General features: G+C 38.9%; 1 non-coding gene across 1 annotated transcript; it reads left to right on the forward strand.

Annotated features, from left to right (window-relative positions):
• Positions 1-18,323: 18,323 nt before the first annotated feature.
• On the forward strand, positions 18,324-18,395 carry TRNAE-CUC. The gene has a single exon. It is a non-coding gene; the product is annotated as a tRNA-Glu (tRNA).
• The last annotated feature ends 1,399 nt before the right edge of the window (positions 18,396-19,794 follow it).

Below are 19,794 nucleotides of genomic sequence, written 5' to 3' on the forward strand. Positions count from 1 at the left end.
CTACCTCAGAGAACGCAGCAGGCATATCTCCTTCTTATGTATCTTTTTCATCTTATATGATCTACTTTATGTATTTATTTACTTGAAATTTCCCAGTGTAGGTTTATTTGACTAACTAGAGCACTGAATACTTATATCCTGTATTGGGGGGTTGGACTAGATGTCCTCCAGAGGTCCCGTCCCGCCCAAACCATTCTATGATTCTATGATTCTATTTTAGATGAACTTACTTATCTACTTACTGCTTCCTTATTGCTTCTTAACGCTTTGTTAGAAGTGCAACATAACCTCGCAAGTGACCTTGTTTTACAAAACTAAAAGTATTTCTAGAAAAAGACCCAAACTTCCTAGATTAATTAATCTTTCTTTTCTAAACACCACAATTTTTCTCTACGGTAGGAATGTGACTTCCAACATCTGCATACCCATACATTAATCTACTTGGGTCGAGAAAATTTTTCCTCCCTCTTTTACAAAACTGAAGTGTCAAAAGCATCAATAATAGCAGAGTTATTCTAGGGCATCTTTGCCTGTTTTGCCAAAGGTAATTAAACTGTCCTGCTTCAGCCTCTATTTCCTAGTAACAATGTTTCACTTGATTTTCCACAGAAAACTATCTGACAAAGGGCTTGGAGGAGGGAGCATTCCCTTAGGTGTAACACCCATCTCTGTCCCCAGATACCTATCGGAAAAACAGCAGAAGCCATGAGGACTCTGGAGATGCATCTGGACATTTGTTCTACAGATTATACATGCTGATGGCCTCCCCCAAAAATTCAAGTGACCCCATACTTTTTAGGTATAGATCTCCAGACTAAATCAGAAACCTTTCAGGTTTGCCCTTGGCCACTGAGCAGGGAGGCAGAAACATCTAAATGAAGAAAGGTTCTATTTTCTTATAACTTTGTGTTTTTCTTAATGATTATAACCCACATCAAAATCAAGAAGCTCATTTGATTGCCTATTTTAGATAGTATCTTCTGATGTTGACATTCACCACTTATTCATGTGCTATTAACACCAAAAAAGCAATTTACTGAATATTAAAAATGACAAAATGAAAAAAAACAAACTTACGAAAGAAAGGGTAAATGAAGGCCTCATCCTGGAATTTTTTTCTTTGCAAGCTATCTTTTCTTATCTTTATAGAATAAAAAGAATCTATATATATATATCCTTTTGAGAGGCAGATAGAGTTTTCTAAGACCTTATGAAAGGCAATGAGTTGGACAAAGTGGAAAAGACAGTAGAAGGAGGGTTTTTGTACTAGCTAGGAAATGAGACTTGATGACTGGATCTTTTCAGCTTGGTATAGACCAAAGTCAAGCTGTCCAGTTGTGTAATAGACATTGCAATATTCTGTATTATGCCACAAATCTGATAAACAGTGTTCACAGTCTGCTGATGAAATGAAACAGCTGACAGCCATTAAAATCCAGGAGAGGCAAAGGTCTTCTGAATCAATGAGATTTTTTGCATACCCAAATTTGAATACAGGGGTGCATGCTGATTTGTAATGCTTACACACTGGTTAAGCATTTAACAGTGTGTAATTAACACACATAAATTAACACCTAAACCTTCAATATATTTGGGTATAAACACATGGAACTGTGCTTATGCATGTGGGTGAAAACTATAAATACAAGTATAATCTATTTATACATATAAACATTTACATAAAAATGTATTTATTGTTTTACATATATATATACACACATACATGCACAACTATAATTACAGGATTGGCAAACTCATGCTAGTGCTGCCATGCTGTTACTGGACTGAATTTGCAGTATCCCTAATGGTGAAAAATGAGGTTGCTAACAGACTAGACCTTGGTTTTGAGGATCACGTCATTGGAGTTTGTCGTAAATCCTGCAATACTCTACTTTGATTTTTTAACTTTATGTGCATCAAGGCCTGACTAACTGAGGGTGAGAGGCAAAGCCTGTTGTGGGATAAGGAGCAGAGGAAAAAATAATCTTCGGGGTGGTCCTAACTACTGCACCATCTTTACACAATTATACGTGGAATAAGAGGCCATTATAAAATATCGGACTGCCTTCTGGCCAGCAAATGATTCTATTTTGATGATCCAAGAATTACATTAATTGTTTGAGTGCACTGGGTATCACAGGTATTTTTTATTAGCTACATGGCTGTCAGACACAAAGTGAAACTTGAAAATGTATTGATCAAATAATTTTACATACTCCCAGGGGTTTAGTTATGCTTCTTTTCACCTCTCTTTCAGACTGATCCAAGTGTGGGTAGTGTTGGGGTTCCTCCACTAATAAACTATTTTCTAGTATTTCTTTAATGGATGTTGTTGTTTCCTTTGAGCCAGTATTTGTTAATTACTAGTGTTAAATGGAAATATGCTGTCATCCCAGAAGCTGCAGCTACTGCAGCAGAAGGACAGCAGATTCTTTGGAAGACCTGCAAAATTAAGATCTTGGCTGCTTTAAGCCCTACATGTCCCATGACATTTTCCCAAGCACAGAGAGGCCTTGGCTTGGTTGTCCAGCTGAACTGCAAACATGTAATGAGATTTAGCCTAATTAAAATTCATCTGTAGCTTCAGTCTGCCATGTACACCAACATCTTTGTCTGCAGTGTATAAAAATAATAAAATATTTAGCTTTAAATCTTGTATTTTGCATAAACTTCAGGATAGGTATGTTTTTTAGCAAGGGAAAGACTGGCTGTATTTAAGGTGTTGGCAATATTCCCTGTTAATTCAACAATTTTCAGTTCATTGTATGGCCCCCAGTTCAACGTATTTTCCCCTTCAGGAAAATACTTAGACATGTGGTCAGGTACAACCAACTTAAGCATAGTTAAAAGCATTTAAGCACTGTTCAGAGATATGTTTGCATTGAAGCTGTAAACAGAAGATAGACTGGGAGAAATGCATATTGTGGTAAATTATTGCATCCACACTAAGTGGATTGTCACTTATCAACACAATAAAATCTGACACACAGACAATAAAATCTGCACTGACTTTAAACAAAAAAATCTGGGGGAAAAGCTGCATATACTATAAAACATTTGAAGTAAATTCTAAGCAGGTGGACTACATAGCAATAAGGCATCAAGACATTTATTACACCTACTTGAGTTTTGCTTTGAATACTTCCACCTTCCCCTCTCCCAGGCTCCACCAAAAGAGTGCTTGAATTTTGCTCATCATTAACTTGATGTTTGAAAAAAACTGTCATTTCCTTAGTGGTTTTTGTTTAGTGTATAACAAAACAGGGATTTTGAGCTCATGTTTGTAAAGGGCATAGTGCTAGATGAGCACAACACAAATTCACATTTATCAATGCTTCTCGATATAGTTTATAGGCAATATGTTTTCTGCAAGATCCCTCAGCAACACCAGAGGCCAACAGAAGCTGTTGCTGTTAAAGCTGAAATATGCTTAAGCAGAGCAAGGTCAGATGTTGCTGGCAGCACTCTTCACAAGTACTGTTGCTAGCAAGCTAGAAAAAGTTGGAGATCACCGACTGAAACAGAAATCTAATTTTTTAAAATGTAATCTCCTCTGCTTCAGTACCTATTTCAGGATCCCTTCCAACTAATGGACTATCAAGACAAAGAAAGGCAAAGAATTTGTTCAAGGTCTCAAACCCCAATTATGAGACCAGTCTTCTGCTGATTAAATGTGATCCAATTTTGTCTTCTTAACCTAGACTCATATTTGCTATCTAGTAGTTTAGAAGTACAATCAGAACATTACAGATTTAATGACTGCAGGAAGTTTGATGAAATTTAAGATAATGGTACACAGCTGGTGTTTGGCAGTGACAGTTGTTTTGTTCTGTCTGATCATGTATAATATAACATACTGCATGCAGAGGTAAAAAAAACCTAAACTTTACATCTTTAAGATATTTTACTGATATTTGGTATACCAGGCGTTAGTTTTTAAACTTGCTATACAAATTCACTCAAAAATAAAATGCAGAGTCTTTACCTATTCTCTTTCACAGCATGACCATACATTTGCCACTTGACAGGCAAATTAAGAAAAATATCTCATTTATATGCTTTAGCAAAGGTATGTGAGCCTCTGGGCTGTCTCAGAATAACAGGAAATAGAAACTTGACTGCTGTGATCACAACAGAAAAACAACAGGTTGAAGTCTGGTCTAATGTCATAGTACCAGAAAATATTAAATTCCATAAAGTTTAAACACCTGTGCTGCTGTAGGGTACTATTAAAGCCTTTTCTTTACTGCTGACTGCATTCAGCAAACTTTCACGTCTCTGTAGATCACCTCATTAAAATGCAGACCAGGACTACAGACCTTTGCGAGATGGATAAAGGGGAAGCACAGATTTAAAAAAAAAAAAAAAAAGTGATCGAAGACATGAGTAGCACAAGTATTATAGTAGCAGCTGAAGAGAACAAGAACTCATTTGAAATAAGAATATGCTACTGCTTTCAGTAATGTGAAGGACTATACAAAAAAGCAGAAATTCTTTTGTTTATTTTTTTAAACAGGACACAGACATCTTTCTTCCTCTTATCCTAATGAAGAATTTTCACCACATAGATGCATCTAAAGATGGATTTAGGTAATTATAGCTTTAGGAAGGCTGCTATCTTGTACGCACATATAGCTAACCTACGCTAGGATTTTACATGGGATGCACAACCGTACATATAAAAATTAAGGCAATCTAAGTCTTCACTAAGATATAATTAACACAGTTAATGAAATAGTTGTCTGTTTAGCTTCTCTCCCTGTTGGCCATTTGTGTGCAATGTTGTACAGAGAGCCCTCTGCTCTGCCCCTTTTCTGCAGAGAAGACTGCTGTGACCTGCTGTACGAACTTCTGTGCAAGTGTGCTGCGCTTGTCACTTTATTCTAACTTGACAAGTCAGATGAACAGATGAGAGAAAGCTGTTGTTATCCTTCTGCACAGGAGGCAAACTGAAGCACAGAAATATTAAGTAGCTAATGTAAAATTTCACAAGAAAACTTTGGCTGGCAGGATCTAAATACAGATCACGAAACCCTGATACCCCGGCTCCCCCGCAGGACCGTTCTCTCTGCCGGTCCCCATAAGTTCTAAGATGTTTTGATGTGCTGCTTTTGCTAAGGGAAATAACAAAACAACATTAATATACATTGAACAAATTTATTCTGGGTTCAGTAAGGTTCAGGCAGGAAATAAACTTCCACAGGAGTTCAGATCTGAAAACTTTTATGAAACACTATAAGGAACACCAAGAAAAAAAATAAGGGCTTTTGATAGTAAAATAACTGGCTTTTTCAAGATTTATTTTTTTTCCTACCTCCATTGCTTCCCAAAAGTGGTATAATGAGGTCTCTGCTCAAAGTAATTAAAGCTTCTAATTAATGGGAGAAAATCACATTTACATATGGTATCACTCCCAATTTCAATTAATTGCTCTAGACAAGAATTTATTCCAAATTCTCTTTCTGAGAAGGTCCAAAAGTCTTTACTAATTAGTTATTTTTTTCAAACATGATATCCTGACAGGAAAAGAGAATTGGTATTATTCTAGCACCAGATAGCAACCAAAGTTTAAAGGAAAGAATGTGCACATGGCAAATCTTTCAGATCTGTGAGTGAGTTTAGCTATCAGTAACAATTCTGTCATTTTTCAGATAATTCTTGAACTGAGAACCTGGATCTGCTCCTGGAAATCACAATGTGTTTCCTGGTGATTTAAAATGGAAATTGAATTTTTTGTATTTATATAGCTACCTATATCATAACACTTATTTACTTTCCATGAGGTCCCTGGAAACATTCTAAAACCATTTCTCAACAAAATAGTATCAGGTCTCTGCACCTGTGGACAAGCTGCCTTTACAGGTAGTTGTAAATAGGACATGCTCATATTTTGAGGGATCATCCTTTCTGCTTAACAAAATGAACATGTGACATGTAAAGATGAATTTGTTATTGAGTTTGGTTCTTTTTTCAGCAAGAAAACTGAAAATAACCCCCCACCAATCATAAATCCCCCTGCATATTCAGGCAATCCTTATTCATGGATGGAATTTCACTGGGAGGCAGAACAATGTAATAAATACCCTTTTCTGGCACTGCTTATTCAAGACTAACAGACTCATTCACATAACTTTGGTTCTGGGCTTGCAATTAACTGAATTTGATTGAAGTCCCATTATTTTCTAGCTGTGCAGTTTCTCAAAGAAAGGCTGATTAGTGGTGATCTGTGATATATTTTTTACTTCTGATTCATGTTCAGCCCAAGATAAAATTCACTAGAGGCTGTTACTAAGCAATGGTTGTAGAAGACTGGGTAGAAGTTAAGGATCTGTCTGCTTTTAAACCCCTTACAAAGCTTCCATCACATCTCTGACACCTGAATATTCTTTGACAATCTGCCCCTAAACATGTAACTCTTCCCTGATTAACAGACTACAACTAGTTTTCTGATCTAAAGTAATCACCCTAAATTGCACCATAGTCAGTGGTGAGAATGGGATATCACCTAAAATGAGATTAATCTACCACTGCCCTATTTAGGTTAAGGGACGCTGGTGTGTTCAGTTTAGGCTTTGGCCTTTAAATTACATAAGATAAATTTTTATTTGAGACTACATCTGTTCCACTACTGTATCCATAAACTAAATCGTGCCAACCATCTGGACTGTTTAATTATTACAACAGTCCCTGGCACAGCATCAACCCTGGGCAAATCACACTTTCCCAAATGGTTTCTGGAAAGATTCTGGGCTACGATGGGCCAGGAACCATCCTTAATAGAAATTCTGCATGTAGCATATCTTGTTTCGGAGGGTGAAAGAATTTAGTAGCACGGATGTGGCCCGCCTATGCCAGCTGGCCCAGGGAATGGGTCCCAGCACTGCTTAGCTCGCTAGTATAGATGTAGCCTCAGCCTACAGGCCAGTTCTAAAGAAGTACTTAAATGACCCCCCAGGCCGAGTACTACAACGACAGTTGGCCTGCTTGTGACACTCTTCCTCACGCGGCCCAAGCTGCTGTTGACCTTCTTTGCCATGAGATCACACTGCTGGCTCTTGGTCACCACCTTGTCAATCACAATCCCCAAGTCCTTTTCTGTAAAGCTGCTTTCCAACTGGTTGGCCCCCAGCCTGTCCCGGTGCCTGGGGTTATTCCTTCCTAGGTGCAGGACTTTGCAGTTTCCTTTATTTCAGGAGATTCCAGTTTGTCTAATTCTCCAGCCTGTCAAGGTCCCTCTGAATGGCAGCAAAACCCTGTGGTGTATCAACAACTCCTCTGAGTTTTGTATCATTTGCAAAATTGCTGAGGTACATTCTGTCCCAAACTCCAAGTCATTAATGAAGATGTTAAATAGTACTGGCTCCAGTACTGACCCCTCAGGTGCACCACTGGTGACTAGACTTCAGCTTGACTTTATGCTGTTGATCACAACCCTTTGAGCCCAGCCGTTCAGTCTACCTCACTGTCCACTTACCTCGTCTGCTCTTCATCAGTTTGTCTGTGAGGATGTTACCGCAAACAATGTCAAAAGCCTTAATACAGTCAGGATAAAACATAAACTTCTCCCCCTTCCTCCACCAGGCCACCTATCTCATCATGGAGGGCTATCAGCTTGGTTAAGCATGATTTCCCTTTCATATATCCATGCTGACTACTACCAATCATCTCCTAGTGCCTTGTATACCTGCTCCATCACCTCCCAGGAATCAATTTGAGGTTGACCAGCCTCTAGTCCCTGGATAGCATTCAAAAAACTTTGCTTCTGGATGAACACTCACTGTCTGTGAAAAGGGGCCTTCCACTTGGGTCATTATCTGTTTATGCCATTCATCTATCTGCCTACCCATCAGACTTTTACAGTAGTTTTTGAAACTGGTTTCGGCACACTTGACAAAAGGGTAGTAATTATAAGTTGCATGGAAATCAACTCTGTTAACGTCTTTGTTTAAAGAATTGCTACTGAGGTTGGCAGAACCTGACCCATCAGTCAGGACCTTGTCATTTCAAAGTAGCTATGGCACATGCCAAAAACCAGCAGGAAGCAAGACAGAGAAGGTAGGCAGCAGATAAGGGGGAGACAGGTATATTAGGAGCAAAAATTGTAGGAAGGAGTTTGTCATTAGAATTACAGAGGAGTTTAGGTTGCACAGTGAGCAATATAGGGTACATACAACACAGTTGCCATGCGTATATAGGCCATCATGTACCACTAGGTCTGCTTCTCATAGAACAAAATGTTCTGATAAAAGTGGCTGATGCTGAAGTGTTTGTGCTGCAGTGAATGCTAGTACTTGCTCAGTACAGGCCCTTCAGCAGAAAAAGGCATCACAGTGCCTGATTTCTCAATGTCAGTTCGTTTGCTGCCTTACTACAGAGCTGGGTGACTTTGAGCATGGCTAGATGTAAAACTAGGTATGAAAAGTGGGCTTTCAACTCTAACAGTTAGAAGCTTTGAGAGTTCACGCACATCCAAGTTTAGGAATTCACATAAAAAATGTTCATGGAATACAACTTTGGGCATAGAAATGTAACATTCACTTAAGTTTTATTGTATATGCCTTTATCTTTTGTCTTCTCTTTATTTTTTTAATCTCACCTCAATATCATGAACTACAATAGATTGATATTTTCAGTAAAAATGTCCACTAAACAGACCTGGAACTGTACTTCATAAACCTCATGCCATTGATGTCTAGCTTTAAATTATTTAAAACAAAAGAGCCAGACTAAAACCATCAAACTTTAGCAAATATATTGCAGTAGGTAAGTAATTTGGAAAGCTTTCCTTTTCTTTCATAAATGTATACACAAGTTAAAGCACAACTTTTAAAAGTGTAATTTAGTTCTTCTAGTTGTTCATTAGTTAAAATTTGATTGGTGGCTATAATCAGACAGTTTAATGCCTTTTAATTTTTCAATATCTCTCACAAGGGATGAGATCTCTTATCCTCCCTTCAAAGTAAACAGCTTCTCTTATATTCATTTGCGAATGCACTTCCTAAGACAGGGAGGTTGGAGCTGCATGATGCCACACTGCAAGCCACTTAGGGGCAATCAATTAGTACAGGTGGTTGAAGGGACTGTATTATATTTATGTATCTTCTATTATATCTACTAAGTATCTAGTTTCTCCCCAGCTTGTACAGTTCTCTTTCTGTACTGGAAATTTTCAACATGCAAAATTGCTGCTGCAATCCAAGAAAGTTCTGCTTATGGAAAGCCTGATCAAACCCTGCACACAAGGATAATAACACATCATAATAACACAGTACATACATAACAGTAGCATTATACTAATAGTAACTAATTCAGACCATATTTATAGCAGTCTCTGAAAAAAGGATTGAAGTGCAATTTCGATAGTGGCCAAGTTCTAGGCATGCAGTTCCATGGTACTTCGGAACTATCAAGCTCACATACAATTAATAATCTTAAATTTCTGGCACTTACTTTCTTTGATGTCCAGAATTTTGAAAAAAAGAGGAGGAAGGAGGCAACCCTTACTTTTCTCTTCAGCAGTTTTCTCTGTGTCTCTTCCTTCTTTTATTTCATACATTCTTGCTGGCCTTTTAAACCTGGTTCACTGCACCTGACAATGTTCCTTAGGATGATGCTGTCAGCTGGGAAAAAAAGAGAGGCTAGGAGGTGAATGCAAACAAATGACATTTGTTTGCATGGCTTGTAAAATGTGAACAACCTTCTTTTACTTGTCTTACTTCTATGGCTTGGAAATCAAAAGCGAAGACATGAATGTGGCAAAGTGAAGGAGGAAAAATATTGTAGGTACAGCTGTAACTGATCAAAGAGCCTGTCTGTTGCTGACACCAGCTGGCAGTAAGTGCAGAAATCGTGTTTAAAGCACTAAAGATTCTGAAATAATTATGCAGGTATACAAGTTAGTTCTTAGGAGTTGGAGAATATTTGTGATGCAGAACAAGAATTCATTCCTAATCAATGCTGCAATAACTAAAGAATGCCAGGAGACAACCTGACCCAGTAGAGGGTATGAAAATGTCTCTGTGTAAGGGTGCAGTCTTGGGACCAGAGGTAAATAATAACCTGTTATCAGAGGATGCAGAACAGGTTATCTTAAGCCACAGAATTTTTAAATCAATTATATTAGCACATCTGTCCTAGGATTTGTTTCTTCCCAGACTGTCTGTAAATGGGGATGTGTTTTGCCCAGCAACAGGAAGCACCATCTCTTACATTTGTTTTACACTGTTTAACTAAAGTAATTGGAAAATATTATCCACCATATGCTACTTCGTTTCAATGAATTATAAAATGTACAGAAGCACAAGCATAGCAATGACTAACAGTTAGCCTTGTTTCAATGAACGCAGATCCTGGCACGCTGAAATAGAATGATATCAATGCTGCCTGGCTAGGATTCCTTACATCATTAACACCAGTGGAGGAGTAGGATGTTATTAACATTTCAGAGGAGGAACTAGATTTCTCTTTTGGTAGTAGATGCAATCCTGAAATAACACCTCCTTATTTACCAGCGTATGTAAAACTAGCTGTTATACCCTTGGCCTTTGTTTCACACTGAAGTTTAACGATTATCTACCATGCCATCTTCACTGCCATTCTGTAACCTGCTCCTTCATTTTAATATAAATATTCTGAGGCATTTGACTGCAACTAGCTTACAAGTAATAAAGGCTGTCTTTATGTGGCTGTTCACATCATGACTCGGTGGCCCAACAGGCTTTGTCCTATCTTTATTGGGCATTGTCCTATGGTCCCTTTCAATTAATTTGTAAAAAGAGGCTTTGGCCAGCAACTAATTCCTATACTGCCTTTGGGAAGCACACAAAATGGATGTAGAGTTTCATTCCTATTATATTTTGAGCTCTAGTAATTAGCTAGTTATTCATCAGTTGAAGAATTATATATCTACTTTCATACAGTGCTAACCTAATTTGAATGTTATGTGTTTCACCATCTCCACTCCTCATCCCGTTTGCCTGGTAGGCACATTGTTCATGCAAGAATTGTTTCATTAAGGAAGACAGGAAAAACAAATACTTATTTAGGAAGGATATGAAACAGTGCTTACATCTAAACATAATTGGAAAGTATACATTAAAACTTCAAAAGAAAAATTCTGTTTATCTGTAGAAAAATAATGGTAGTCCATCATTTGCTCAACCGCAACTGGAACTTGGAGCATCTGGCACCTATTTGTAATCTGATCTAGACAATTAGAAGTGAAGGCATCCAGGGTAATGCAATTGGATTATAAAATATCTATTTTGGCACTGTATTTAATTATATGTATGTTTGTGTATTTATATATAATATGTATAATTTAAAAAAACTGTATGTTGTCCTTTTCAAAAATACTTGTCTACAATGTTGTCTGTAGAAACACACATCTGCCACATAGGTATTTTTGACATTTTTATTTTTCTTCCTCAGATTCTTCAGAAGAAAAGAACAGAGAAGCTCTTTCTGATGTTTTGAGCCCTTTCCTACTGTCCATTTCAAGTCAGATGTGTTATTTACCCTTTCCATAAGAAGCTTTTACAACCTTGTCTCCCTTAATAAAGCAAACCAAAAGACATTACCAGAGCAAACTGGAAAGACTGAGCAGTGGGGATGATATCTGGTCACTATCTAATTTTCATGTGGCTGTACCAGCAATTTTTTTCTGTCTCAGCTGACATTCTTTGTGTTAGGTTGCAGTGAAAAGCTAGCCCAAGGAAGGTGGGAGATGAAAGGTGGGAAACAGCCGGAGACAAATAGAGGAAAACCAATTCCATTCCTCAAGACCCAAACAAGTAAAACCCTTCTATCCAGACTTAAAATACATGAAAATTGAAACAGCGACCTTACTCATTCCTCTTTTATAGAACTACAAACCAATATGCTCTTCTGTAATTGCCTTTAAAAAATTCTGTGCTTTCTTGTTAGTTTGAGAGAATAAATTGCTTCAGAGCTCTCTCCCCTCTTCCTTTTTATAGTTTGTTCTTCTATTTTTTCACCTATGACTGCAAACTTCAAGTGATGTGAAATACGTGACTCTGAAAGTGACAGGGGAATAATTTCTTTGGTGATTGGCTTAAAAGAGAAAAAAAAATATGAGCACTGAGAGTCAAGGCTAGCTCCCCGTTTCAGGGGACTACTTCTCCCTGTAGTACAAGCAGTACTTCTATGAGCTTTATTTTTTTTCCAAGAGAGCACAAGGGGTCGGCAGAAACTGGTAGCTGATGTTAAATTGCATTTCAAAACCTTCAGCTTCCTGTGCTAAAGATTCATCATTTCTGTGGAAACTTTGGTTCCCTCTAGCAACATTATACATCACTCTGGCTAGCACCGCGGCAAACTGCCAAAGGTACTGAAAAAATGCAGCATTAAGTGTGTTGTATATTCACACCTTTTGCTATGGGGAAAATCAATACTGACAACTCTTCTTTCAGAGGCCAGAAATTCCTCTGAAAATGCTTTCAGTGCAGGTTTCCAAAGACCATGTAATTGCTTATACCTTTGGTAGATTTGAGCATGATGCATATTCCTACTAGCAGGGCAGGAGAGGAAGCAATGCTGTATTTTCTAGGGTAGCGGGTAACAGTGTACTGATTGCTTCTCATCACATCAGGAGACACAAGACCCAATCTGTGACACTATTTAGCAACAAACGAAGAGATACAACTATGTATCGCCAGAAAAGTAAAGGTTTTAACACTCCCCACACACAAACACACTCACCTCCCATATTGCAGCTATACAGCTCAGGGGAAAAGGGATGACTGAGTACAGGAGGTAGGAGTCCTCAGGCTGATCCTGACTCACATTTCCGCAGTGTGAGCATCAGGTGAGTAACAGCAAAGCTGGACTTGGATGTCAGAGAGTTCAGCTTCACGGGCAGAGTGATGGAGCCACGACCACCCCTCCAGCTTCAGGGTTCTCGCGCCAGCTTCTCTAATCTTTCTGCACAAAAGCACTAGCACTGGAAGCATGAGTTAAGATGAGAAAACATCCCATCACCATTCCTTGCACGCCCAAGCATATGTTCAGGGACTTGCCATTTTATATCACACCTTGGTATCTCAGTAGCTCAAACTAATCCATAATTTTGAGGCAGGAATAGAGTCCCCTGTGACTGGTTCAGATGATTGTATATTTCAGCTGATCATTTGTTCTCTTGTGATTTCTAAGTAACATTTATCTTAATATCCCTTTGGCAATCCTGCTCTTTCTATCCAGCATGATTTTATGCAGGCTTGTATAAGCATATGGTCTTCTGCATCTGATCTCTGATGATTAACCGTGCCTTCATTTGCATTTTACTTGTATCAGGATGATGTGTGAATTTATACTTTATCCAAATAAGATTATGAAATTGTGTAGTACCAGAGAGACAATGTAGTTATATTAATGATGAGTGTGTGCTGGAAGCGGGGGAGGGTATTAAGCTAATTCTCCCTATAGAAAAGAGATCATAATTGTGAGGCTTCTTGTTGATCTCTGATTTTTTTTCTTGTCTCCTTTTGCTAGACTAGAGGTGGCAAAAGGCAAATTCACAAACACGAAACATTTATTATTCTCTTGTGGTTTCTGGTTGAAATTGGCAAATTTACAAGTGATAAATCACCTTATTTTGGTATTCTACTGGAGAATTAGACTATTAAACAGGCCTTTTACTGTACTGAGAGAACTTCTGACTATTCTGGGAAACTGGAAAAATTGGAGGAAAAAATACAAGGAAATAAATATATATTATATGTGTGCATGTGTACATACAATTATATGGTGTATGAATTTTATATATATTTTTAAAAAAACATAAAAAACATTTTGGTTCTGATTCAAATCCTGGTCCTTTCTGTTTCAGTCGGTCAGGGAGATGTCAGTAATACTGTAATGCTATAGATTTTACTGGAAAACGGCCTGGTTTAAGCAGATGCTGTTGTTTTCCAAGAGTACAAGCATCTATTATTTCATGAATAAATGCTGCTACTTAGGTCACTATCACCATCTCTTCTTAATTTTTGAGATTTGGGTCAGTCCTGCTAATTGCCCATGTTCATGCTCTTCATAAAAGGCAAATTCAATGTTGTCAAATAACCTTGGGATTTTGCCAGCTCTCTTTTCTGTTCCCATTCAGTCACACGCAGCTATGAAGGATGTAGATGATCTTAGCAGATACAGGTGCCTCCTCAGTGACATCAATTATTGAGCTGCTGTTCTCCCTGGAGTTGCATTTGCTTTTTTGCTGACTGACAAGAAAAATCTTGGCTTGCTTTAGCCTCTTGATTCCTTGATCATAAATCTGAGTACTCAAGGCATCATGGGCCTATACCTTGTTATTAGAGATACACAGTAGTGACACCTGTAAGAACATATATTCACCTAATAAGGCTGAGCACATACAGAATTACACAAAGAGATGCAAGGAGCAATCTGAAGAAGTTTCCAGTAATTGGTTATAGCTGTCTTCTTATTCTTTCCCTCCTCCCACTCTACAGCATGTAATATAAGTTTATTCATATTCCAGGCAAATAATAAAGATTGTAAAAATAACTCAACTGGAAGAGATTTTTTTTTTTTTTTAATTAAAGGGTGTTGCAAAGCTCCTTTTGCCAGGAAATTGCTTGTAATGTTGCTATGTGTACATATTATTTACAGCACATTTGTTTCAAGAAGTAAAAAGTTTATATTGCTCTATAAGTACATCCTAAGACACTGAGTGCTATTTGTCACAAATACGTGCTGTCAAGAAAGGCATCTCAACACAAAGGAACAGGAGCAGTTGTGCTAAATCTTTTGTGGTACATGTACATCCTGTCATTTGTTATGGAGAAATAATAACGGCACAAAAGTGCAGCTCCAGCAGACAGCGATGAACTGTCAGGGCTGGAGACACTGTGAATGAATGAACTACTGCTTGTTTTCTGGAGTTACTGCTGTGTATGCCGTTATATTAGTTTGGCTGAACAAGTCTGACATAAAGATTGATGCCACTTACTGGCTGTGGAGCCCCTCTGAAAAACTGTTCTCACTCTCTTTCAGGAGGAAGCCTGCATTCCAGTGAATTGCTCCATATATTTGGTGAGGCATGACATACACTTTACAGAGGTCTGATGTACATCTGAATGTTTCTTCACGGTCATTCCTTCAATGCCTTATTTCAGAATGACTTCATTTTATTTGCTGTTCAAAGTCCTAGAGAAGATTAAAGAAATGTAAAGGCTGGTTCTTCAAGCATATACTCATTTTAGGAATGAGAATAATTTCCTCTGCCTTCAATGGCGCTATTCACATAGCTAATGTTAAATGTACTCTTGCTCATCTGGACCTTTTTGTGAGCGTTCCTCAATTTTCACTGAAGTTACTGTGAACTTTTACATTACATTTGATAAAGTTTTGGATAAAGCCTTCATATACATACTAGGAAACTAATGTCTGCTAATTGCAAAGCTTTCAAAGTACCATAGAGGCTCATAGTGATCTTAAAGCTGATCAACTTTGAGATAATTATAAGTCTCAGTAAATTTATGTTAAACGCTTGGTACAAAAAATGCATCAAACAATAGGATTTTTACCTGAGGAGAGTGTAGAATTAAGTCCAAATTTAGATTCCCCATCTCTGGGAGAAAGAGTTCAAACATATGTCTCAAACTGCCTGAAAAGCTGGAGAAATTTAAACCATGTCTCATTTGTCAGATCTGAAAAGAGATTAAATCTTATTAAGTTTTGATTGATATTACACTAGTCAGTTCATCTTAGATTAGTTTCTCTGAGTTAGAAAACTTACGCTTTGTAAATTCATTTTATTATCAATGCAACACCACAGGGCAGTCATCTTTTATACTGACATTAAAAAATGGAATGTGGTGAAATAGGTACTGAACACTATAATTAGGATTTTTTTTTTAAAAAGCCATTTTTATTGTTTTATTAAATAAATCAACCTTAATTCAGATATCTGCATGCAATAAAACAATTTTTTAAATGATGGCAGACAACTATAAAAATTAGCTCAATATTATAGGGTTTTTTACACCAAATTTTGTTTAAAGAGAAATTAGAAAACATTGGTTTTGGATTCTAGTATGTATTTTGCAGCTTAAACTCTACTTATGTTACAAGTAAAAAATGTGTCTGATTTATTGAGAGTTTATTTTACTTGTAAAGAATTCTAATAAGGACTTTTCTGTACATCTCCCAGGAAAACAAATTTTCTATTTTAGGTAAGATCGATGTTACATTTCAAGTTTCAAGATAATAAAAAGCTACTTTATCCATACAGGAAAATTCTATAAATAACATGAATAAAGTAACAAAATTATTTTTCTTTTGAAATGTATATACTATCTATTTTTTTTTCTAGTTTGACTATTTAATTTATAGCATCTTGGAAAAATGTTACTTTTCCAGAAGAATTATTTGTCTAAGCTGTACAGCACACATGAAATCTTTTAAAATGTCAACTTGCAGTATTGTGTTTCTGCTTTTGGTCTATGTACCACCTGAGGAAGCTGGAATTAGATACCCTATCACTGTGTAAAATAAGGCTATTACAACATATTTATTACAATTCTATATCAAAAAATATATTAATAATTATTTGTTTTCTTTAGATTAACACTTATGAGATTACTAACATTATCTTTAACACATTTTATTGCATATTATTACTCCTGCAGTCTACAAATTTTTTTAATCAAGATAATTTTTGTTAATAATATAGATGTGTGTGCTGGTTTTGGCATTAAGTACTTCAGCCTTTTCCTCATCCTTTGTCACTGTGTTTCCCCCCGCATCCAATAAAGGATGGAGATTCTCCTTAGCCCTCCTTTTGTTGCTAAGGTATTTGTAGAAACACTTTTTATTGTCTCTTATGGCAGTGGCCAGATTAAGTTCTAGCTGGGCTTTGACCCTTCTCATTTTCTCCATGCATAACCTCACGACATCCCTGGAGTCCTCCTGAGCCACCCCGCCCTCCTTCCGAAGGCCATAAACTCTCCTTTTTTTTCCTGCGTTCCAGCCAAAGCTCTCTGTTCAGCCAAGCCGGTCTTCTTCCCCACCGGCTCGTCTTCCGGCACATGGGGACGGCCTGCTCCTGCGCCTTTGAGGTTTCCTTCCTGAAGAATGTCCAGCCTTCCTGGACTCCTCTGCCCTTCAGGACTGCCTCCCAAGGGCCTCTGTCAACCAGTGTCCTAAGCAGGCCAAAGTCTGCCCTCTGGAAGTCCAAGGCAGCAGTTCTGCTGACCCCCCTCCTTACTTCTCCGAGAATCGAAATCTCGATCGTTTCGTGATCGCTCTGCCCAAGACGGCCTCCAACCATCACATCACCCACAAGTCCTTCTCTGTTCGCAAACAACAGGTCCAGTGGGATGCCTTCCTTAGTTGGCGCCCTCACCAGCTGTGTCAAGAAGTTATCTTCCACACTCTCCAGGAACCTCCTAGACTGCTTCTTCTCTGCTGTGCTGTATTTCCAGCAGACATCTCATAAGTTGAAGTCCCCCACGAGAACAAGGGCTAGCGATCGTGAGACTTTTCCCAGCTGCTTATAGAATATTTTGTCTGCCTCTTCATCCTGGGTGGGTGGTCTATAACAGACCTCCACCATGGTATCTGCCTTGTTGGCCTTCCCCTGATTCTTACCCATAAACACTCAACCCTATCATCACCAACATTAAGCTCTAGACAATCAAAACACTCCCTAAAATACAGGGCGACCCCACCGCCTCTGCTTCCTTGCCTATCCCTTCTAAAGAGTTTATAGCCATCCATCACAACACTCCAGCTGTGCAAGTTAAGACCCGTTTTGCATCATGAGTGCTCTACCGTCATGATGGTATTCAGTTGCCTGAACACAGGCATTCAGTACAATTTAATCGCCTAGAGTCCTGAAGGGGTTTTCCCAGGCCCCTCCAAGCCCCTCCTAGTCTGACAGAAGTGACGCACATAGCGTTAGATGCCTATTTTTACACAAATCAAATCAACCCCAGGAGTAAGATTAATTTAATGTACCTCTGGGCATTTAAACTAGACTAGGTAACTAGTCTAACCTGGTCACATAGACAGTAGTTGGTAGAGAAAGAGGGAGCTTGCGTGGGAGACTCATACCATCTGAACATAGGTACTTTAGAAGGGTGGGAAGAATTCCCTTTCTCTCTCCAGGGACCACTGAGGGAACTCAAACTCCTAAATTAGACAAATTTTAGATAGCTAAGTTTAGGGGAGGTCAATCTCTCCCTGAGCGACTGATAAACCAGTATGCTGATCTGACCTGATCCGATCCAATCCGATCTAATCTAATCTAATCTAATCTAATCTAATTTTTTTTGATAAAATCTTCGTGTTCCCTGGTGGTCTAGTGGTTAGGATTCGGCGCTCTCACCGCCGCGGCCCGGGTTCGATTCCCGGTCAGGGAAACGGTCCTTCGCCCAGGGTGTGGGCCCTGACAAACAGGCAATGGGAAATGGGATGCATCCCATGGTATCTATTGCTCATAACTGCAGTCCCTTCTTACCAAAATTTATGACTTAAACCATCTTTATATCCAACATGCAGATTTATATATTCTCATTAACTACTCTCCCTTAACAGATAGATAGTATTCTCCCATTCCATGGGCTTCCACCAATCCTCCAAATGACTTAGGCCACATCTGGCAAGATGGGTGCTCAGCACAGGAGAAGCAGCGTGTTCAAGTGTTGGGTGCCAAGACCAGCTTCCTTTGGGTCCAGTTGCCCGGTTCCTTGTGAAGCTCACTCTGCATGGGTTCAGGTCGCTCCTGATACATTACTTCTCACAACATACGACTCACGTCACAGGTTATTTCTCCCCCAAGGTTAAACTTCCTTGAGGCACACACTGGATCTCCCCATCCTTCTGCATTCGCCACCAAGCACACTCAGGTCCTTGAGCGAAGACAATCCCACGAATGGATTTGACTTTTCTCAAGGGAGGAGCAACCCACACCACCTTCCCCAGCCACTTCCCGATGTGCATGCACTTGTGCTGGTTTTGGCTGGGATAGAGTTAATTTTCTTCACAGTAGCTAGTATGGGGCTGTGTTTCAGATTTGTGCTGAAAACAGTGTTGATAATGCAGGGGTGTTTTGGTTATTGCTGAGCAGTGCTTACACAGCATCAAGGTATTTTCTGCTCCTCAGACTACCCCCCGCCCCACCAGCGAGGAGGCTGGGGGGGGCACAAGGAGTTGGGAGGGGACACAGCTGGCACAGCTGACCCCAAGGGACCAAAGGGATATTCCATATCATACGACGTCTCGTTCAGCACTATAAAGCTGGGGGAAGAAGAGGGAAGGGGAGGATGCTTGGAGTGATGGCATTTGTCTTCCCAAGTCACCGTTACACATGACGGAGCCCTGCTTTCCTGGAGATGGCTGAACACCTGCCTGCCCATGGGAGGTGGTGAATGAATTCCTTGTTTTGCTTTGATTGTGTGTGTGGCTTTTGCTTTACCTATTAAACTGTCTTTATCTCAACCCATGGGTTTTCTCACTATTTTATGCTTCCGATTCTCTCCCCCATCCCACTGGTGGGGGAGTGAGCGAGTGGCTGTGTGGTGCTTAGCTGCTGGCTGGGGTTAAACCATGGCAGCACTACAGGGACTGTATCTCCTCCCACAGTATGTAGCATTTATGTTTGGACAGGACCAGGATGGTTAGCAGATCCTCTGCTGGTAACCAGTGAAGTGGCTTTTGCTAAATTTACATTCTAGTGCTTCCATGCCCCATTTGCCCAATGCTTTCAACATAGTCTTTAAGAGTCCATTATATCTTTATATCTCTTAGTTTTTCCAGAGG

Source organism: Aquila chrysaetos, chromosome 15 (genome assembly GCF_900496995.4).
Source record: "Aquila chrysaetos chrysaetos chromosome 15, bAquChr1.4, whole genome shotgun sequence".
NCBI classification, from domain to species: Eukaryota; Metazoa; Chordata; class Aves; order Accipitriformes; family Accipitridae; genus Aquila; species Aquila chrysaetos.